This window comes from Prinia subflava, chromosome 9 (assembly GCF_021018805.1).
Source record: "Prinia subflava isolate CZ2003 ecotype Zambia chromosome 9, Cam_Psub_1.2, whole genome shotgun sequence".
Lineage (NCBI taxonomy): Eukaryota > Metazoa > Chordata > Aves > Passeriformes > Cisticolidae > Prinia > Prinia subflava.
In genome coordinates, this window is record NC_086255.1 from 20345469 (window position 1) to 20369647 (window position 24179).

At 43.8% G+C, this 24179-nt stretch overlaps 1 protein-coding gene across 3 annotated transcripts in view; it reads right to left on the minus strand.

Annotated features, from left to right (window-relative positions):
- The window catches only part of NDST2 (N-deacetylase and N-sulfotransferase 2), a 127707-nt gene extending 110169 nt beyond the window's left edge, over window positions 1-17538 (minus strand). For all 3 annotated transcript variants that reach the window (XM_063405859.1, XM_063405858.1, XM_063405857.1), the window contains exon 1: window positions 17328-17538. The gene's annotated coding sequence lies outside the window, so the exon portion shown is untranslated. The remainder of the gene's footprint in view (window positions 1-17327) is intronic.
- Window positions 17539-24179: the final 6641 nt, after the last annotated feature.

Genomic DNA, 24179 nt, shown 5'->3' on the forward strand with positions numbered 1-24179 from the left:
TTATGTGTCCCTGCACTAAGGCTCCAAGGGCAGAGCTCAGAGCTCAACACCCAGGCCTGGGAACAACAGGACCAGCAATCCCATTATCACAAGGAATGGTGATAAATACGAAGCTTTCTGAGTGTGTCAGCACAGCTGTGCTATAGCAGAGAGATTCATGCCTCACTTGAAGGTTGGAACAGCTGTATGAATTAGCCATTCACTGCAGTGCTGTTCTTTTGAACTTGCCTTTGTGTATGATTCCTACCTGCAGAATGTCAAGTTTAAAGCAGCTGGTCCTCGTGATGCTGTTTTACAGAAATCTGAGGTAGCACACACAAAACACAGCCAAACAATACATAAAAACTATTGAGATTACTCAACTAGTTGACAGAAAGAAGTATAATGAACTTACACTTTTTACTGTCATGAGCTGGATTTTCTGTCCTGATCTGGCCAGAATTACTTAGAGCAGCAAAAGCCAAACCTCATCAGTGCACTAGCTGGCTTCCTCTCCATCATCTGAAAAATTGGACAGGAACTGTATGACCCTCTCCCTCGTTAAAAAGCCTCACACAGCCATTAATTTACCTCTTGCAATTAATGGTGTCCCAGAAATAGATTAAATATCTTGCTATCCATCTTGAAAAGCATTCTTATTTGATTTCAGCTTTTCTTGTCTTGACAATTTCAAAACATGGATGGATATCTAAGCACTGCTAAAGAGATGTAGTATTGTCTCCCTGATGTTAGTCATCAGGGTTTTACTTAGGTCAAATAATCTCTTCATTTATTAGAAGAACAAGTCCAGATGATTCAACAGTTTTCAAAATATTAAAGGATGTCTCTTGACAGGCCTTAATGATGAGATCACCACTAATTCTGAAAAAGCTTATGCAATGGTTTCAAGTCATTTGATGCTGGCAATAACCAAGCAGAGATGACACTGTGCTTTTAAGCTACACAAAAAAGGTCTCTTGGCACTTTAGAGAGAGGTCATGACAAGGAGTGTTCTGTCTGGATGAGCCAGAGACCTTCAAAGTGTTCATACAACAAAATGTCAGTGAAACAGCATTTTTGGCGTGTTTATCTAATGCTAAGAAGTTACATATGATAGATATTCACTGATTCCTCCTTGTCAACACAGGCTGTAAGTGAAGATGCTTGACTCTATCCCTTTCTGCTGCAACAGACACAGACACCACATCTACTGCTACCCCTTCCACTGCACACGTGGGAACCTGTCACACAACTCAGACACTCCTGCCTGGGGAACAATCATTTCAGCGAGTCTTGTGAAAAAACAAACAACAGTGTATACTCTACCCACAAACACTGAAAGGACAAAGAGCTTGTCCAAAAATCCTGTTGTGCAGATTAGCTACTGCTCTCCTGTTACTCTCCTTCTACCATGGGAAACTCAGTTTAACTATTTCCAGAGCAATCTGCGCTCTACTGAATTCACCTGTTTTTATCTTTCCTTGAAATAGTACTGACAAATAAATAAATATACTTTCTTGCAAATTAAGGAGTCAAGGAGCAGGGTAGTAGATAGTAGATACCACAGACACCCTCCATCAATATATGCTATGCAGATGAAATAAAAGCCAAGAACACGCCACAAAAAGTTCTTAAGCAAATGTCATTTTTCATTTGATCCCAAATAATTACTTTTAGCACAGATAAATTATCTAGAACTTCAAAACACCTGATTTCAACATTGGGTGCAAAATGAAAAGGTCAATCACAAATAAAGATCTCCTTTTAAAGACATTTTAAAAAGGACTTTTCTGCATTTATATTCCCTCTTTTGCCTACATTTCTCTTCCAATCCTCAACACCTTTTCACAGTGAGTTTGTCCTTTAATATAGAAAATTGTAGGCAGCAGCTTTTTCATTTTGAGTGCTGCTGAAGAGGTGGTGGAAGGTGACTGACTTGCTGTTTGTTTTTTTAAACCCATAAGTGAAGTATGCGACTGTCTCCTGCCCCAACTTTCTGCTCTGGCAGATCTAATGCTCGCTCTGCCACTGCCCTCCTTCCACCCCTAAGGGCAGGCAGCCCTCAGAAATGCAGCCCACAGCAGCCACGGGTAAGCAGCAGCAACACCAGTGTCTGCTGCATCCTGTACTTCTTGCTCAATCTGTCGGCTGACTACTCCAGATAAACAATTTCAACCAAGTCACCAAAGAGGCAGACACCTCAAAATCTGCATGCAGGTTGGCAGCAGCACTGTTACAGTAAGGTGGCCTTGTAACAGCACAGGGGAGAAGCATTTTTTTTGTTTTAACATAGTGATCAACTTACAGTAAACTTCTCTAGTCTCTTCAATGTGAAGATGTGGATTTTAACTAGGTAGAATGGAAAAATGGGTCTGCTTTAGTTGTAGTACCTAGAACCACTGATCACACATTTTTGTTCAGAACTGCTTAAGAATGAAGTACCAAACCACAGGACTGCTCAGCTACATCAAATGCAAAACAAATGGGACTAATGTCACCAGATACTCAGGTCTACAGGAAACACAGTAACTCCACTAAGAGCACCCAGATTTAAATACCTACATACATGAATCACAAATGAAAATTCTCCTGGAAAATAACATTGAATTCTTGATGTAGAAAACAATAACAAAGTAGTAGTCATTCCCCCTCTCTAAAGGAAACTCTAGACAGTGTAACTAGTGAAATGACTTTCTGATAATATGGCACTAGGGTGAAAAGGGAACCATACCTCTCTGAACAACTGAATCAGTCTTGGTCTAAAAGGATTTCCTCTCATTCACTCACAATAACTTGTGAGTTAACTCACAATAACTTGCTTTGTCTAAAGACTGCATGTTAGTTAGAATATGATGTTAGAAGATCTAGATGTTAGAATATATTTTAGAGCTGCACACTTCTTCACAGGCAACACAAACACAAGGTGCTCAGTGATTTGGGCTGTTAGGAAATAGCGACAGATGAGGAGAGGGATCCACCCATCACTTATCCTACTGTTTGTGGGATCTGCTCTCCCACAGTGGATTCTTGCCTGTCACCTGGCTCTGAATTCCATGACCTAAAGAAATCACCTGTGCCACTGCATGTTATTCTTGCAGGCTTTTTTTCCTAAAGAAACAGGACAGAAAAAGAGGGTGGCTTGATAAGGTAAAAGAAAATACTCCATCTGGACAAGATGACTGCAGAAAGATATTGCTGACTCATAGCTCTATATTAAGTGCTTCACAGAATCATGCACCCTCAACCTCTCTACTTCCTTTTTCCCTAAAAGTTCTTTCTTTATCTTTCTCCCCATATACTAGCAAAGCCTCACTATCATTTAGGCCAAAACATTAATGCTGTTGTCACAGAAGAGAAGACCAAAGGAAAAAACACAGGAAGTAATTCAAGGTACAATTTTTTTTCCCCCATCTCATTATTCCAAGATAGAGAAAAAAGTTTGAGCAAGCTTAGCTCCCAAGATTGAGTATTTCAAAGCTGTAAACTGCACATACCACTCAAACACCAGCAAGAAGTAATACATAAACAATGCTTACTCACAGTGTTGGGTTCCAAATGGTCAATTAATACCAGGAGATAGAAAATAACCCTCAATCTGTACTTTCTCCCTGACAGTAATTACAATAAAGCACATATAGATGGTAGAATTAAATGAACAAATTTTGAAAAATTAAAATTTTCCACTGTATTTTTATGATTTGTGCAAGTTAGAACTTGTTTTATTTAAGAGGGACATAAAGTTGCTCAAACAAAATTAATTCTGAGATGTTCTATCTTATGAGTGTTTGTACTCACCACCTTCTCAATGTGGTAGTGTACATCCATACACATGCCTCCATGTGTGTCCCTCCTCCTGTCTACAATTCCCACGTTAAAGCAAAATCCTAAATGACAAACTCCACTATGCAAGCATCCCACTGGTATCACTGGCTGAGCAATTCTGATAAGCCACAGGGGCACCTTGAGCTAACTGTAAGTCACAGCAACTACAGCTGGTTGTTCTCTGGGTGGCAGAACTACAGAACTGAAGCAGCACTGCTGAAAGGTTTCAGGGTATTGTCTGACAGCCAGGTCTCCAGATTCAGAGTCCTAGATTCCATCCAAGGCACAGGAAGATGCTACAAAGCTTTGTATCTACTTCTACTATGTGTATCTTAGCTATTTCATCTTCCTTTCTCCTCCAAAGCCCGTCTTTTCCATCTAACCTTCTCATGTTCCTCATGCCCCACTTGCCCATCCTCGCGGGTCATCTGTTGATTCCCTGTTTAACATTTCCCTTTCGGCAACACAAGCTGACAGATGCAGCACTGTCTTGACACAGTGTTTTCCATTTCATTAGCACCCAAAAACCTAGTAGCACCTCAGCACATCTGCTGTTTCTATGAACCCCACCAATATCCTCAAATCAGACTGAGACTGCTCAGTTGGTTGGAGCAGGACACTAAAACACACATGTGATCCCTGTACAGGCTATTCACTTAAGAGCTGGATGCAATGATCCTTGCAGGTCCATTCCAAGTCAGTATTTTGCGGTTCTGTGATCCTTTTTCCACAGCCATAGTTCCCATAACCTAGAAGCTTCAGCTTCCATCTCCTTTAAACCATCAGTCTGTATGCTGGCCTGCAGCTCCCTCCTCTCCACTCAATGCAGAAACTGCAGAGTCCAGGCTGCAGGACAGCTCCTCACTTCTGCACAGCTCTGGTGCTGACCATGTCCAACAGGCATGGATCAGCAATCCAGGGGGACACTGGGCTCAGGCCCAGGCTCACACGTGCCCACTGGTCCTGGCATCTTCAGCACTTCTAACCAGCCTTATAAAGTCTTAGGGATGCTAAAGATACAGCTATTCCCTTGACATTGCATCTCTAAGTTAATTCCCATGGGAACACAGAAGAGTGTTCTAGGTGTAATGTCAATATTAATAACCACATCCTACATCTATTTCGTATACATACTTCTATTCTTTTTGATAGTCAAAACCATAGTAACAGATATTCTTGTTTGATACAGTTTATACACTATATTAAAAAGACCCCAGCCTCCATACCAAGATGCTCTAGAACAAAGACAAACCTGCTACATTGCTCAAGTTACCAATTAAATTACCAATTCTTATCCATCTACTACTACTATAAAAAAAAAAAAAAAAAAAAAAAAGAGTTTTTTTAGAGACTACTTTTTCCCTGGAAAAAGATTTAAGGAATGGTGCCAAAGACTAAAACTACAGCAAAGAAATGCTGCAAACATTGCATGTACTAGCCCTCCAAAAATTCTCCATGGTTCCACCATCGTCTGATAAAAATTTATGTGATGAAATGTTGAAGCTGACTCACTCTATTTACAAACACTTTAAATACTGTTACCTTTTGCAGAAAAGTAAGCTGGAAAATTTCCAAGGCAAAGGTAACGTGTGTTATGTATTTTGAAAACCTACAGAGTAGTTTAATAAATGTTTATCATCACTTTCTTGCTGGAAAGAAGAAATAAAATGAAGCAAATTACAAAAGCCAAAGAGAATCTCATTTTCTTTTTCCAATTTGCATACCTGTGTTGGGAAAGTCTTTTGATAAAGCTAGTGGCCAACCAGCACAAGTTATTTAATTGCGATGGGCAACATGATGTGGTGTGATAACAGCAGCTCAGGAGGCTGGGAAATCGCACTTGGGGAGAATCAATAGAAGCTGTTAAGAGCAGAATCTTCACAGATATACAGACACCACAGATCTCTCCATGCAATGAACTTTCCTGAGATAAAGCTTCTCTTTATAAGAGGTAAGCCCTGCTGTGCAAGCACTGCCCATGCAAAGTCACACAGCAAACAGCTCTTCTGCCCACAAATAAACTCCTTTAGAAAATGCAGTTTTTTACTGAAACTGACTTTTGGGTCTCCTTCTGACAGCTGCCATCTTTCTCCAAAGCAACACAGCAGAATGTCCAATATCTCTAAACTACCTTAGATCTCATAGTAACAGAAGAAAAACATTATAGCTGACCTTTTTAACAACGCAATCAGGAAGCACTCTTACAGAAACTGCCACGTCAGATATCACAACTGGGTGGCAACTGGTTTGTAATCTCTGGCACAGGGCCCTCCAGTCCCAGAACCATTCAACAGAATAGCAGCTGGCATACAAAGATCAGAAATGTCAATATTGATTAAAATTACATTCCAATGTAATTTTAAAGCCATATTAAATTTTCAGACTGCTGGACCTTGGGGGAAAAGAAGCAAAGCTGGTTTTCTGAAAAGGCTTCTGATCTCCTGGAAAATACAAATTGGTAATGCTATAAAAGCCAACATCACAGCAAGAATCAAGTCTGCCTATTGCAGGAGCTCTCAACCTCACCACACACAGCCCCCTGCTTTTCTTAAAAATCATCTGAGTGCAAATGCTCAGGAAGAACAGGGCTTACCTCAAATTCTTAACGGGGTGACACACTTCACTGGAGTTAGAAGCAGACAAATATGGTAGAGGTAATCTTATGACTGCCTGGCTCTTGGAAGGGCCAGGGGGCTCTGATGAATGTATTTATTGCTGTAATCTTGAGCCAAATGCCTAAGGGTGACTGCTATTTGAAATCCTCTAAAGCCCGAGAAAACAGATAATCCATTGTTTAAAGATTTTAACTAAAAAAGACCAAGGTTGCAAAGCCTCGGGCAGAAAGAACAATGAAACACTAGACAGGAGAACACTTTGCATTAGTTTGCTGCCCACATACTGCTGTGCTTTGCACACTATACAAGAAATAGCTGCAACTGGACCTTTATATTAAAAAAGAGCTTTTACTGAAGAAGGAAAAGAAAGGAGATTCCTCTGCCCACTCTTATAGCTATCTGCTCCCAGATGCATTATACACCAAAGGTTTTAAGCCCTAGCAGTGATTAGTTATGCCCAATATCAGCTGCATTAAATAGGCAGAGAATTTTACAGTACTTGGCACTGCCAATGAGGCCCCCTTAATAAAAGGCCTCAAGCTGAATACTTAATATTGTACCACTCAAAAAAGTCAGTAGTCATGTACAACCTCTGCAGCTAGTACATTTAAACCATGACTATGCTGTGCTAGCACTATAATGGCAATGCTGACCTCGTGCAAAAAGCTTGGCAAGCCAAAAAAATGCATTGTATGACTTGCTCCCCAGGAGAGAGAAAATATATCTGAGCAGCTGTAATAGGAGAAAAAGTATTGCACTCACTGCTCTCAAGTACTGCTTCCTAGAACTTGTCATTTCCAAACCCAATAATCATTAACCAACATTTCTAAGAATTTTTGTGTGACACTTTCTCATCACTGTTTAAGATGGTCTTGGGTGACAGTGACAGAACAAAGGATCTTAGGCACCAGTATTAGCAACTCAAAGCTAGATTCAGATCAGTATTAGTCAAAACTTATGTCTACTTTTTTTCTTGCATTTCACACTAATTTCTGCAGTCTCAGTGAAGCCAGTCTTACAGGCAGAGAAAAGGGATAAGAAGGCTCCTCCTGTTCACAGGATGGATTTCACTGCAGTAGCCAGCTTGTTCCCATAGCTTTACCTGAACCCCCACACACACACCACATTTCTTCCTGCATCTCCTTTCTTTTCCTTCAAGACAGATCAAATCAAGCCAGGTAAGATTTTCTAAAAAGTATTACCTAAAGATAATTATTTTAGGAAATTTTAAGACTTGAGTGTCATATCCTAATGTCTGTGCATGCAAGGTCATTCCTGTTTCACTTGGCTGCGAGCTCCCTCACGTTATTCTGGCCACCACAAAAGTCCTGCCAGTTGTGCTCACAACGCTGCAGCCACTTCCCCAGCTCTGCCAGCAGTTTCACAGCCACGCTGCAGGACACCCGGGGTAAAAGGTCATGGCTGCAAAGAGGATGGAACTCCACAGAGCCCCAGGAAGAGTTACAGTATCCCAACAGAGAGCAGCTAGCAGAGACTATGTAACACCAGTGTGAAAGTGTTGCAAAGACAGGACAAAACCAGCAGGCTCTCAACACTCATTTTCAAGCTTGGTGTCTCCATCCCATCCCAGCAGGTCAAGCATGAGGTTTCTAAATCAGTAACCCATGAAGATCAAACAACATCTCTATCCCCACCTAATGCTCTCTCCAGATAAAGCCTAATGACAGGGGAAACCAGAATCTTGCATTTGTGGTTTACATCCCTAGAGCTGTATGAAGAAGTGTTTAGCTGTACTTTTCCTCTTTCTTAAGTTGGCTCATTTTTAGAAGTACTCAGCATACTCTAAGACCAAAGCATTTACAGACATCCCCTTCAAGAACAGCCCTGCTTCCAGTGCAGACACTTTATCATTTTCCTCTGCCCTGTCTCCCAGCCCTGCCTGGAGCTGATCTTCACCCTTGCACAGGATGCACTTCAGGAAGATATAATTGCAGGAAGGGGAAGGGGCCTGAGCACTCCCAACAATTTCAGTCCTCAGAGATTTGTCCAGAACAGTATCATGGGACAGACTGCCTGTGCAAGGGTGCTAAGACAAGCCGTAGAGGAAAACACAGAAACATTGCTTTTTTTGGTTGGTTTTTTCCTTTGTTTGATTTTAGGGGTTTTTTTAACAAGATACGGAAAAACCAAGCCCAAGAACAATTCCATAGAAACATAAGTAGTTTTCTGACATAACATGTCATGTCTTTCTGGTAAATTGCACAGGACCATAAAGATAATGCAGCACTACTCATCAGAGAAGCTGGGAAGTCTTGGAGTAGAAAACAAAAAAAAGTGCAGAATCTGTGAATTCAGGGCTGGCCTGCACCTTGATCAAAATGACTACGCTGCTGTACCCCAGGACTCATTTTTTTCAGAAACTACTATTGCTATTACTTCTTCAATCTTACCCCTTACAAGAAATCAGCAATACAAAAATTAATCCAGTGTCCAATTAGAAGTGGAAAAGAGCAGATGGCAATGAAGGAGTGCAGTTACTGGCTCTCACCTCAGCCTGCTGGGCATGCAGCTTGGCTCTCATCATGCTGCTTGTTTCAGAGCTCCTCATGACCACTGCTAGCTAAGGCTAATGTAGATTTAAAAACGTTGCAGGACTGATGCAGAGAAAAGCAGCACAAGACTCCTCTTCAGCTTCCACCATGTGAAACTGTACTGAGGTCTCTCCTCCAAAGACAGGGGCCCTGGCACGCCATCAATTCATCTTATCCTCAAGGTACTCTGTGGCGTGCAACTACAACAGCATTTGAGCCTGACTGGGTTTCTTACTGATAAGTAACATTTTCCCTTCTGGAGAACAATAACATAGGAAAAAAGGAGGTTTGTTTTGTTCTGTTCTTTTAATTTCCACATGAGTTTCCTGATCCTCCTTGCTGAGTTCTTGTGCCAGTACAGCAAAGTGGCACTAGAGGATTGGATTGCTTTCCTCAGGAGTAGTATCAGTTTAAATGCAAACCAAAAGGAGTATGTTCAAAGGGCATTTTCACCCTATTTTCATTGAGCAATAGGAAAATGCTAGCACTAACTTAAAAATAATTATATCATAGCTGTACTACATGCAAGAGAGTTAACAACCTCAGAGAAACACTATGTTCAACACCAACTGCAATTATGACAATCCCTGAACACCAGTTTGCTCTTAACCTGCCCACATACACAAGACCAAAAAGAACTTTCGAGCTCTGCCTGCTGCCACAGGCACTGCAGCACTGCGTGTGGTTAGTGAGGAATTTGTATTTATAAGTAATGCTGGGAAAGGCAAACATCAATATTTTGTTTGAGGCAAAGCAAGTTTTCCTGCAGAAAGCTTTGTGTTTATATGTTTATGTGGACTTGGGCCATGGAAACACACCCTGTTCCATGCACAGTTACAGGACACTAAAATATAGATGCGAGCACACGATAACAGCACATTTCACAGTAGCCTTGACTCAAGAAAGCAGCCTTATTTACAGCAGGCTTTGATACAAGTGACCAGATCAGAAAAAGGAACATAAAGGAAGGATATGGATGGAAGTCCCCAGACAAAACTAAATCAGAAGACAGTGACAGATCTCTGTTTATGAGGAAGATGATTATGACTCAGCCATAAGTAAAGCACACGCATTTTGAGCTTTAGTATCACTGAGTGAAACCAGAGCATTTAATTAAAAATAAAACCAATGAAATTACAAGCAACAAATTAAATACATTATTTGTAACCAAAATGGGGGGAAGGGGAAAGCTGAATGTTTCAGAGCTGTTCTGGACAATAGATCAAACATGGAGACCAGCAATTTCTGCCAGGCTTCAATGCTGAAATGAATCTGCCCCTTCACAACTGCTGGACTGTGCCAGGATCCCACTTTATCCTCGAAAAAGCAGGTTTAACACTACAAAAGCTCACATGGTTCTCCTGAGAGTGGATTCACACAGCTGATGAAACAGGGAGCTGCAGCAGTCCCCACACACAGACACTCTGTGTTGATTGATGCAATGTCTACACTAGTTTGTCTGCTCTTTTTAATACCTCTGCAGCCCTCAATAACAGGAGGACAAGCAGTTTTCCAATGGTTTAGGTGATGATGATTTCAGTTGTGCAGCTCCATTGCTGAGACAAAGGATGCCACTTCAAAGACATCTCTGTACTTGAAACTGATCTACGCACATGTGATGGCCAGAAAAAAACCACAAACAGAACGTGGGTGATGACAGATTCGAGAGGATGCATTTAAAGGGTCAGGCAAAACACCAAACTTCTCTCCACTGAAATTTCTGCCTTTTATTAGATTGCATGAGAGTTCCCAGTCTTGCTGTGCTCCTTGTTCATCTTGGGCCGTTAAATATTAAGAGGTATTCAACTTGCTGTGAAATTACATTATTAATTTCAGTCATGCAATGTGCCACTGTGTTGGGCCACTCCAAACCTGACCTCATCATTTGTTCCAAGTGAAGCTTCCAGCAGTGTAAAACCCAGACTGTGCAGGAGGAAACTGGTCTCTTTACAGAAAAAAATCATAGGCCTGTACCTGTCATTTTGATGTTCTCCTTGCTTAGAGTCAACTACAATCTCTGCAGCTAGATTCTGAATCAAAGACCCGGCCATGTTTTGGTCTGAGTTCTCTGGGACAGGCATGGCTGTCCAGGACGCCAGTAAGGTTCTGGTTACCACCTACAATGGGACCCTGGCTGTTGAACAATTTAACCACAGAGGCAAGGGCAAAGACAATGGACAGCTGCAGAACAAGCCCTAACAGTCAGCACTTGCAAAAGCTTTCAGAATAAGGTGTGAGTGGCACAGAATCCCCACATCAGAATCAGCTTAAGAAGAAAAAGGTACAGAAAAAATGCTCTAAATATGGAAAAGGTAGTTAAGATCAGAAGAGACAAACTTACATAATTAATGTGAAGATATTAAAAGTGCTACACTGAAAAGCAGTCCAGGATTTGGAGCAAATTAGTTGTCACTCTGGAAGGTGTTCAACTCAGCTTCTGCTCAGATACTTATCCTGCTGACATTCTCTACATCTGAGAGACAGTGACATTCTCAGTTTTTAGTATATTCAGTGGAAAAACAACAAAGAACTTCCAGCAAGTGATTCACCTCAACAAATGTGGACATCTGCTTTAGGGTAGATTTAGCAATGAACAGTGCCCTAACACACCCTTAACATAAAGAGAACTTAAAGTGCCTGGCTCAGATGTGGACACTTGAGCTGTATTTACACACTATATCTTCACATGTAATCAAATTAGTCCAACTCTCATCATGCAAGATGTTTTTAAAAAGCTGACTGTTTTAAAAGCCCTTTGTGATACAAAATTTTCCATTCACTCTAAAGCACCAGAAAGAGCTAGAGAGCTAATGCAAAGTCATTCAGTAAGAGGTTCTTAAAACAAAAATAGACATTTGTAAATGTTCTGTGGTTCTTCTAACCTTTCTGAAGTAAATCTCAAGTTTCTCTGCTTTTCTAAATTGAGTTCTACTACAATGCAGCACACTAAGGCCTATCATTCCACTGCTTCCATTGAGGAATTAATACCAAAGTGATTAAAAATGTAAGATCTATTGAAGAGCTCTAAAAACCCACGTGCAAGCTCTGATTTTACTTCAGAAGTACTGCCAAGCAAATTAGCATTAATTAGAGACTAGATTAAAGACCAATAAAATATTAGGCTTATGGAATCATGTGGAACAGTAAAACTAAACACGATCAAAGGAAAACATTTGCTCCATCACCTAATCTAATGGTCCTCACACAGGAGCCTCCCAACACAAACCACCCAGAGGAGTGTAATATTCTTGGGGAGTCCCCAACACAGAACTGAAGGATGTAAGAGACTGGACAAAGAAAGAGTAAGGACAGGCTGCTGGGGGTGTATGCTTCCAAAGAGACCGACCAGATGGCAGACCAGAACTGCAAAAAGAGATTAAGAAGGGATAAAATTGTCATTTTGCTGTCCCTCTTTCCTCCTTCCCTCTTGCATCAGTTATGCCAACCCAGCTCCCAATCCAACAACTGAATACAGAGGAAAAACATACATCAATAAATAAAAGAGCAGTGATCCCTGACTCTGGAGGGGGCTATGACTTGTTGGCGTGCCATCTAACACATGCAGCTTTATGACCGCCTCTCTCCCCCACTGTGGAAACCCTCCCTGAGGAGGCATCCTCCTCTTGTCAGCTACTGGACTGGGATGGGAAAGCAGGAGAGGAGGGGACAGACTCTTGCTGTCTCTTGCTTTACAGAGAATGGCCTGGACAATCTTTTCTACTAATGGAAATATTTCTAACGGGGAAAAAAATTCAGAATAATGTGCTGCAGTGTTGAGAGAAAACAGATCAGGCTAGTGCAGAACAACTGTATCCTACACTCCCTCACTTCGATTCCATGCTCAAAACATGTGACAAAATGCTGTAGATGTTAAGTGCAGTGTGAGATACCCAAAGCACAGGGACCAGCACTAGGACCTGCACAAGTCATGTACACTGAGCAAAGGACAAAACTGATCTCTCTTTTTTCAACTTCCTTTGACTTTGGGAAAAAAAAAATGAACGCTGGTATCTGATCGCTGTTACTTTTAATGCATAACTTTATAATTTGTATTTAATGACAAATATAAAATTCACTTAATGGAAAGAAGAGGGCAGTATCATAGACTAAGTTAAGGCAGTAACATTTCAGCCTGGGAATAGCTGCAAGCACTGTTGATACTCCACATCTGTAACCCCAGCAGGAAGAACAGCTGGGGCTGCACACAGCTACAAACACATTTGGAAGAGACAGGTATTTCCAAACACCTTCTTGGTCTTGCTAGTACATAAGCAAGTGCTACATGAAGCTGTCCTTTCTTATTTTGCACTATTCTTTTTACTTGACAATTAAAAGCAGGCTGAGTCTATACAGAAAGTGTGTGCCCATCCCTCTCCTTGTTTAAAGAGTTTGGGCAGCTTTGAAAAACAAGCAAACAGCAAATCCCACTTCTGTGAAAACAGATCTCGTTACACTGCCCAGCATAAGCCACAAATATTTTGACAAGGTCCAAACTGCACTTACAATCTTACCAAAACCCTCACATTCACTGCTAAATCAGTTAGCTTACTAAAAAATATCAGAGCAAGCAAGAACGTGATGGAGGGTATCTTCCTGGTGCAGAAGATTAATTCATCACTTATGTCTAGAGAGTTCTACTGCATTTTTAACAGAGCACATATGGATTGAGTCTAGTGATCTATATAATTTCCTTTCAACGTGTGAGCCTGTATCAAAAACAGTCCCCAAACAGCAACTGCCAGAGGACAGAGGCCTTCAAATATCACTATGCAGAAGAACAGGTAGGGCTCTCATCTGTACACTCCACTAAATCTTTCAGTGGTGATTTAAGACAGAACTGTGCTCCTCAGCTCTACTGGAGATTGCTGCTTCTGGAGCAGGATCAGCAAAGCAGAAGGTCTGTCTGTACCTTCACTGCTGCATCACACAGCCTGCCATCTCCAGCAGCTGAGGCAGAGGCACACGGTCCCTTCTGATTTTACTGTAGTGGGAAAATTGCCAGTGTAAAGGCACAGGGCACAGCTCAAAAAAAAAGGAAAAACAAACCCCAGACTTTGAGAGCTGATGTCAGAACACCCAGAGATCAGGCAGGAGCTGCACCAGCGCACTGTGCCTGCAGACCGTGCTGTGACAGGCCAGAGGTGAAGCGCCTCAGCACAGGCATAATGAAATGCAGAATTTCACCTCTTTGCACTAGGTTCAATTAACCAAAGCAACTGTGTCCAGCAAAGTCACAGGGAATTTTCTAAAGACAGCTAATGTTGCTTTGGGCCTTCTAAAAATACACTCCAGTACTTGCCTTCCACCACTTCTGTACTGCTCAAAGCCTGTCATCAGAAAACAGCAGCAACTTGGATGTATTTGCCTTGAAACAGAGAGATCGGAAAGACAGCTAGAAAGGAAAAAAATTAACTCAGGGACCTCTGCATCAGCTAAGCAAGAATAGAAGTAGAGAAGCAGAGAGAGCAAACAGGAGCATTCACCCCAATTATCTCCAGAATCCAGGACAAACCCTGCACTCATGCCCAGTGCCGCCACCACTGACTGCCTGTGTGCTTCTGCTGCAGCATCACTGCCTTACACCCACACTCCGTTGCAGCTGCCTGTTGAGCTGGAAATTTGATACACTGCAAAGGTTGCTGACAGCCAGAGGCTGCTCCCTTGCCTATAAAATATCCTGTAATAAATTACACTACAGATTGGGGAAAAGGATTGAGAAGAGCAAGAATTAAAACACAACCTTATGAGAGCTAAATGAGACCAATTAAAGGAGATTTGCTACAAGTGCTGAGGGATTTTGACCTGAGCTGTAATCAGGGATAGATACGCATTCCTTTAAAAGAGGAAAATGAGCAAGAGATCATGTGTAAACAACTCTGCCAATTAAAACGAAATGCATTATCTTATCTGTGCAGCTCTGCTCAGAGAATCACCATATATTGCAGATATACCACAGAGAGATCTGAGACAATCATTCAACCCTCTGAAACAAGGCTCAGTGATGGGGAGATAGGCTGTGGTTCAGGACACATCACAAGCTCAGCTGCATTTGGTTATTTCCCCTTCCTCCATTTTTTTTTTAAACTTGGAATTATAAATGTAAATACAAAAGTAGGCTCAAGCTATTTTTACCTGGCCCCTACATGAATTCTGATGCAGATAAGACTGAAGGTTGGGCACAACAGTGAAACATGATTTATGCCAAATCCATGCAGCAGATCCCACCATTACTGCACTACTGGATGCTGCTGGGAGACACAGCCTGCCCGGGCACATGCTTGTGTTCTGGTAAACAATTGCACGTATTATACCATCCCTCAAAACACTGACTGTCAATTTTTCTGTATCACAATCACATTTTGCTGCCAGATTGGCCCCCACTCTCCATTCTGACACTCAGTCTGAGAACCCACCCACAAGCAAAAGTCATTCCTGCAACTGGAGCAAAAAATTTGACATGGACAGATGTATCACTACTCCCACTCTGTGTCCTTGCTCGCAGCTCATTCTGAGCTGCACCTTTTCTTGAAAATTCCAGTTCTTCATAGTTCATATATACATGCAAAAACGCAGCTTTACAAAGGCTGAAGAAATACTGAAACAGCAGAAGAGAAGATCCATTAGGAAACAAGTTCAAGAAGCAACAAGGAAAACAGTACCATGTGCTTTGGGGAGAACAAAAACTGAAAGGGAAGAACAAACAAAAAGAGGAATTTGGGATAAGGAAGAAAAATTTAGGAAGAAAGCAGCAGATAATAACTGTACGAGGTAGGCACTTGTTCACAGCTGCTGACAGCAGAACGTTTTTAGACCATTTTACGCTGGTTGCCAGACTGAAGCACAGAGATTTTCCACTGGCTCAAAACTGGTCTACTGGAGTCAGGCTGTTTTTGGAACCAACAATCTCAACACACCACAATCACTTTTGTGCAGGGTGAAGAACCAACTAAAATGCCTTTCTATGTCCATTTTGTCAGCAGATCAGTGACCTCAGTGCCATGAAAACAGCTGCACTGAGAAGCCCAATGCAGATACACTGCACAAACCCACTGTGGATGGAGCGCCCCAGTGCCTTTGTGCAGCAGCTCTGCAGGGCTTGTCTTTGGGATCACTGAGCGGCTGCAGGGCCAGCTCACACGGGCAATGCCAGCACCTGTGGGCACCCAGGCCAATAAACTCTTGGGGCTGAGACTAAGCTTCTATTTTTTTCTGGATTTTTGGGTGGTTTTTTTACACAATGTGTCCCTCCATACTGCCATCATCCAAAATTTACCAGCCCAATTACCACAGATAATTGACTGCACATAACCTGAACAATTCATCAGAAGTTTCTAGTTTACCTCTGCCACAAAGGACAAAGTTACATTTCCTAAGGAGAAATGCACATACAATTAACAACTCTGAATACTTCTTCGGCAAAATTGGTCACAAAGGATCTCAGTGTGGAGTAGTGTAACTTGTGGCTGAATTCATATGTGTGACATTTGCTCAGTTCTAATTCAGGCAACACAGTTTACACGCTCTTGCCTAAGCAAACAGGGATGTCTCGTGCTCTTATTTATCACTTTACCTACGCAAAAATGTTGTAGCAGCTAAAATATAATGGGAAATACTACAGGAACGACTTCTCACGTTCCATCAGCTTTCTCTATGTAATTTTTGTTGCGTCTTTCTAGTACCACAGCTGTACCCACGGCCGGCCTGCTCTGAGCGCAGCCCCAGCCAGCAGCGTGTGCAGCACGGGCAGTGCAGCCGCAGCCTCGCCACGGGGACACGAGCATCCCTTGCCCCGGTGCCGCCGACTACTTCGGCGCCGGCCCGCCGTGCTCAGCAGCCTCGCCGCCCGCCACACGACGCCGTGGGGTAAACAAAGCTGGAGGGAGGCCGGGAGCGCAGCTCTGGCCCACGACCCCGCTCCCCGCCGGCGGCCGGAGCACAGGGGGCTCCGAGGGGCGGCAGCCGCGATGGGGCAGGGGCCGCCGCTCCCAGCCGCGCGTCGGGGGCCCGGCGTCCGACAAAAGCAGCCGGGTAGGGCTGCGAAACCTTCGGCCTCGGGCACGGCCGGCAACGGAGCACCGCACTGGGACCCGGGGACCCGGAGCGGGCTCCCGGCGGGTCCACGGCCGCACAGGTGGCTCCGGGCAGGGGCAGCGCCCTCCGCACCGCCCGGCCCGGCACCCCCGCCTCCTCCCACGGCCCAGCCGCCCCTCACAGACCGCCCCCACTCGTGCCCATCGTCCCCGGCCGGCACAACTTCCCCGGCCCCGCCAGCGCCCCTCGCTCTGCCCCGCCGCCCGCCGAGCCAGACCGGGCCGGTCCGGCACCACCGCGCCGCCCTCCTCCTCCTCCTCCACCTCACCTGGCACAAGGAGGCCCCGCCGAGCGGGCAGGGCACGGGTCCAGGAGGGAGCGCGGACGGGGGTCCCCGGCGCCACGAGCAGCGCTCAGGCCGGTCGCGGCCCGTCGGCTCCGGGGCGCTGCGCGACCGTCCGGCCGCTGGGGGAGCCGGCGCCGCCGCGCCGCCCGGCCGCCATCTTCCGCGGAGGGAGGGACGAGGGACGGCCGGGGGAGGGGCGCGGGGCCCCGCCCGCCGGGGACGGCTCGGACCGGGCCCCTCAGGCCGGGGTCCCGCGGCAGCCACGCCCGCACCGGAACGCGCGGCGGGGGCTGCCCCGAGCCCGCACCGAGACGCGCGGCGGGGGCTGCCCCGAGCCCGCACCGAGACGCGCGGCGGGGGCTGCCCCGAGCCCGCACCGAGACGCGCGGCGGGGGCTGCCCCGAGCCCGCACCGAGACGCGCGGCGGGGGCTGCCCCGCGGCCCCTGAGCGGGCACCGGCGGTGCCGCCGCGGCCCGGGGCTGCCTGGCACGGCCGCGGCCGCCGCGTTCGCGGCAGCGCGGAAGGCGTGGGATGCCCAGGAAAGCAGTAGGTAGGGATTGACACTGCTGTGACATCGGCGGCAGCGGCCTCCCGAGAAACACAAACATGCACGGTGCAATTTGCTACGTTAAAGAGGTAGAGGAAATTGTAGTAGGAAGCCAGAATGGGATGTGAAGCCACATCACAGAAACATTCTCGGGGGAGGCTGGAGGAGTGGACAGCAGTCTGGGAATGCTATTACACGGTCCTGCTTTTGGATCTGCTCTGGAGAAGATCACGCTGCAGAGAGTGAACATTTGGGTCAGGTTGACATGACTGGGATCTGGAGCAGTCAGAAGCGTCAGGAGTGGAGCAAGCAAAGGAAAAGCAGGTGCCCAGGGAATAAAGCCTTATGGTGGCAAAGTACTGCTTCCCATCCTGCTGTCAGAGGATTACTGGCACCTTGTGAATAATTCTCAGAAAACCCTCAAAAGGCACTGCAATATATAGACTTGCTGTACAGGAACCTGCTCCTCTACTGAAAAGTTTAAAAAGCTCAAAACTCATGGTTTACGGATACATTTATAGAGGGCTTTTAATCTTCAGCTCATCAATTTGTACCTGAAGCACTGACCAGGCTTCTGCAAGCCTGTTAAGCCCATGTTAGCAGGTGAATCAAATGACTGAAGAAAAGCAAAGCTATGAGCGATCAGATCTTAGCATGTTTCAAAAGCCTGTTGTGCCTCTGGCTGACAGCACCCTCACCTCAGCAGAGGCTGATGAGGCAGCTGCTCCCAGCACCTGCAGTCACACTGTACAGGTCTGTGCTGCCAAAATAAGCAGCAGCACATATTTTAACACGTGATTGCATTTCTGTTGGGTTAATCCAAACACGTGCTCACATCAGATTAATATCATCCCCCAGCCCGCAGCAATCCCAAAGTTTGCATGGCAGCAACAGGTGATGCCCAGTCTACCACAGACCTTTCCAAAACAGCTGATCAAATCTGAGCCAACGGAGGGACTATGTGGCAGCTCAGCACTTTGTGTCATGTGCTTGTAGCATTTATCATCCAGTACTACAGTCAGTGAAATAGGATTTACCATTTCAAAGTATAATTTGATATTCTGGTAAAAAAAAAAAAAAAAAAAGAAGTATTTTTTGGTATTTCCCATCTCTTCCTCAGTCCGACCTATCTCAGTTACAGTGAGGGAGGGTACATTGTACACTATAGTTTGCTACACAGCTGCAAGAGTATCAGCTTAAAACTCCACTTAAATGTGCCACAGAAGCAACTACCTCCAAATATGCCCCATTTCTCCAAACCCCTCCTCTCTGCTCAAACCACCACCACAGAATTTACCTGCTTTCCTTCCCATTTCACCACGAAACAACTCTCCTGATGTCCTCACTGCCCTTCTAGCTACCTCATATGTAACTTCCTCTACTCACTTGCAAGACACCCTTGAACTCCACCTTGCATCTCCGCTCTCTCCCCCACAGCAGCTTCCTTAGACTCCAGATCACTCAGAGTGCTTGGCTTTATGACTCCTGTCTTCCATGTTACCATACTGCTCTGTGCTACTTCACTTTGCATGTGCTATCCCTGGTAAGACTGCATTTCACTAAAGCAGTATCTCTTTCTTAGGGTTACATAAAACATCTTTCCCTGGATATTCCATTTAATGGCTCAGACCTGTTTCTTCTTAAAGCAAAAGTTAAAGTAGAAGATTAAATGTCTTGCTGTTTCTGTTGAGGTCTTTGTAATAGGCATGGAAGATTTTTACTCATACTGTAACAGATTAGAAGGCGTTAAAAGTTGCTAACTTACCATATATAAAACAATTTCAGTATTAATACTGTTTTGGAATGAACAAGTCTGAAATCTGTTTAGAATTCTTAAGAATATTTAAAAGACTATCTATGCCAAGTTTGGGCCTTTTTTATACAAGAAAAATATGCTAAATCTAAAGCAATAAATTTCAAATGTCACTTTAGTAGAACATATCTTTTTTTGTATGAGTAATTTTTTCAGTTTATTCTGAACTTCTAGACATGTAGTAAGAAACAAACAAACAAATGCTTTCTGGAACAGGAACAGCCATACGGCAGTAGCACTGCTCTGACTCCTGATGCAACCTATACCATGTTCCAATGTAAACAAGCCTCAGAAGCAGAGCCCTGGTGCCATTTATGCAGGCTGTCCTCTGTTGGTATGAGCACTACGCTTTCCCACAGAAGCATGAAGGAGAAATAAACCATGATGAGACAGTATTTCATTGCAAGTGCTGGCCAAACCCCAAGTCTGCCAACATGCAGTCATACGATGCATTAACAAAATGGTTTTCTGTGAATAAATGTCATCCTGCCCATCCAGCCATGGATAATTATGGTAAAATTATATAAATTGTCACAGATTAGGCACAACCACCTTTCCATCTCCCCCATCCACCAGTGCTTTAGAGGACCCTCCTGTAGCACAAGAAACTTTCAGAATAAGATTTTATTAACTTAATTATATCCATCCTTTCCTTGTAGCCAGTCCACCTTAAAGCCCATGAACATATGCATTTTTGTTTTCTAATACTTGTTAAGTACATTGGCTTAAAATTCTTCAGAGTACTACACACCAACCAGTAAATTCCTATTCTTTACCAGCAGGCAAAGAGGACATTCTGGCAGGTGAGGAGTTCTCAGGCACTAAGGATCTCAAGGGAAAAATTCATAATCCTCCACTCAAGCTGCTTTAAGTGCCCCCAAAGGATCACCTTTCTCTACTCTTAAATAAATGTATACCAAACCCAAATAAGCAAGCATTCCAGATGCATTAATCTGCAGGCCCAAACCTTTCAAATTCTCAGGCAAAAAAATCATCTGTGATGTGTAGCAGCAATACCACCTGGCTGCTCTGCAGCACTGTTCATCAGTCTCTCACAGGGGTTTCTACAGAGGTCAGGCTTATCATCTGCATGGACAAATAAGAAAGCTGAAGCACAGAGCACACAACTGGCTGATCTGCAGTCAGCCTGAAAGCCATAGCAAACCCAAAACCAGATCACGAATCCAATCATTAGTCAAATGCTCTGTTTGTTTTTCTATGTTATCAGTTACACGTAAGAGGCAACAATTTTCATAATTGTCTTTGGTAGGAAGATAGCAAAACTTCATCTAATGGGATGAAGAGATTTTAACTAGCTATAGCACAAGTAAGGTTCTGGGAATATCCCTGTTTGATAGCTTAATATTGGAACTATTACAATGCGGGGAAGCACCATTCCCAATCCCTGCTGTCAGCTAAAACATAAGACATGAAATAGGCCCCAAATATATGCTACAATAAATATTTTTGACCTGAGTGTTAGTCTGATTATTTTGCTTGCAGTATATGTTCAAATTATTCTTATCCTGGTTAAAAGAGCTACTAAAAACATGGGAGATCATCACTAATTTTATGAGCACCTTCCTAGTGCTTATCAGCTCATACTACATTTCTTCGAAGATCACTAAGACAGGATTAACTGCTTCAGGAGAAACCTTACCTGATGAATGCTCCTGCCTCATATGTCTGAAATGAGAGCAGAAAGTCTCTTTCCTCCCAAAACAGCAGGAGCCATTTCTTTTTCCCCCGAACAGATTACCTTCAGTCCCAGTAAAATAGGCTATAAAACTCTTACCTTCTCCCTTTAAATACCAAGGACGATTTTTTTCCTCCTGTTTGATCAGGCAGCAAAAGTAATCATCTCTTTAAGCAGCCCCAGCTGACACCTATTTAGCAGGTAATGGCTGCAGTTGAAGGGGATTAAGCACAATGAACTCGCTTTCAGTGATAAGGCAAAGCCACCCCCGTCCCTTGGCTGCGCTTCCCGGACACACCTGGGAGAGCTGAGGGAACGGAGGCCAGCCAGGCCTGCCCGATGGAGGCCCACGCCGGCCGGAGCCCCCGAGCCTTCCTGCAGCCAGGGCAGAGCCGAGATGTGCGTGCCCCGCGCAGTGACGGCAGTCACCGTGCCGGGCAGGGGGTAGCACAGACACGGAGAACCCGGAGCGGCTCTGTCCCCACAGCCGCGCTGCGCTGAGGGTGAGGGCAGCACCTGCCGCAGCCTCACGGCTCTGCCCTCCAGAGCAGGTGAGATCTGCAGGGTGGGAAGTAACAGAGAAATGGCAAAGCAGCAAAGGCCCGAGTGGAACAAAGCCTGCTTCATCGGACACACGTGAAATGCTAACACCAAGAGGCAGTATAAAACCAAAACTAGTTCAGTCCAACTAACTTTTAACTTCTTAAGAAATTATGCTTACACTGCTAGACCTGACAAGTTCTGTGCCTCTGCAGGAGCATCCCAGCTAGGACACAAAATACTCTAGCTGACAACTAAGGCACACAACTTGAGATCAGCACGTTTACATCAGGCAAAACAAATAGCAAGTACAGCTTCTCCCACAAGGAGTCTTAAATACTGGTGAGGAAAACAAAGACCAGGAAAGGAAGTAACAGCATAGATTTGCCAAGGATCGGGCTATTGGGAACAAAAGCAGAATTTCCCTATTATCCCTGGTCTGTCAGGGAAATGCCATAATGGTCATTTTAACATCCTTTTGTATTTAATGTTAGTATTCTCCCCTCCCCCCTTTCAGGTATGGTACTACTTAACTTTTTAAACATTACATTTTTCAGTGACACAGGAAAAAAACCCAACTCCTCTGTCAATTGATTCTTATTCCAGAAGTACCAATTTCATATTGTTCCATGGTTTAGCAGAATAATGTGACACTCCAAATTTTACACTGTTTAAATGTTATTTTATTAAATATCTTCAGTTCAAGGTTTCATTGTAACAAAGCTATGAAGGTTCTACCAACATTCAGACCAAACAAACAAACACTAGCTAACTTTAATTATTTCTATATCATGCAAAAATTCTGCATCAAATGCCTTCCATTTCCTGTTTAAAATGTGATATTTATAATATATATTATATAGATGCTTACATTAGCCCCATAAGAGAACATTAAGAATGCTAAAGGTGTACAGCTGTGTTTGATAATGGCCATACCAAGCTAAGGTTCTCATTAACTTAAAAGGAAACAAAACAAACAAAAAAAAATCCAAAAGAGTTTGTCTCCAAGACTGTGCAAAAACAAAAAATCCAACAGTTCTGTTCATTTAAAATTTTCTCTGAAAGATGCATATATTTAATACAGAGGGTTCTCTTTTTTAACTATTAATAATCATCAGGTAAAGAGACAAGGAAGATCAGACCGAAAGAAGGCATGCATAATATTTTGTATTTATCTTTTTAAAATGGCATAGTTGTAATCTGTTTGCTCTCTTTGTGGCTTAATTTTTTTTCTGAATGAAGTATCAAGGCTTTTTACTTTTCCACTTCACTCACTGGCTTAGTGCTGTCTTAGAAACGTTTTGAAATAACAAAATCTAGTGTTTGCCCCCCGCATGGATTCAATCCCCTCCTCACTCCTCCCCTGGGATAGTGGAGGGAGGAAGAAAAGGATGTTTGCTCAAGCAAACCTGGGAAGTATGGATGGTCTTCTCCTTCATCAGTGGTTAGCTGATCTGATCCTGGTGTGGGATAGCACTCTCCAACAAAGGGAGCAGAGCGCTATCTGCTGCGAAGTGACAGCTCCACTTTGTGCAACAGCTTTTATTTTCTGCATTTTAGTGAACAAGGATTAAAATTCCAAATTGTCTTTCTTCTCTTCTATAGTCTGCTAAAAGATTGCCACACACTTATTATGCTGTCAAGGCAATCATTTCAACTCCCTCCAGAAATTCAAAAAATGATTAGGAGTAGATAAATTCAGGTAAAAGCCCATTCCAACTTCTGCAAATGATGCCTTCCCTTGGTCAAGACAAATCCCATCAGGTCTGCCAGAAAAGCCATTTTCTTCTTGGGGCTAGGCTCCTTGGTAAGGTCAACAAAACACTTCCACATCCCCCACCCAATGAATAAAGGAACTGAACTCGTTTTGCAGCAAAGAAAAGAAAGGAAAATGAATTGGCCCAAAGGACGAACATCAGATCATTCTGCTGCCCATTCCCTTTCCCCTCTGCTTCATGAGGTATCCTCTAACACCCAGAGGCAACACGGGGTGGGGGGTGGCCTGGATTCCTTCAGCTACAGCTTTTGAGGTTCTGATCTGATAGTTTTCTGTGTTACAACATCACTGTAAAAAATAGAAAAATTACCCAAATAAACACTAGGAAACATGACACTTACAAACATCAGATGGGTTAGTGGTGGGGAGAAGCACCTGGCTGGGGCTGCTGGCTCCCACTGCTCTTTTACTGGAGACCAACAAATCAAACAGGAAGCCAAGCAACCCCTTTAATTCTACG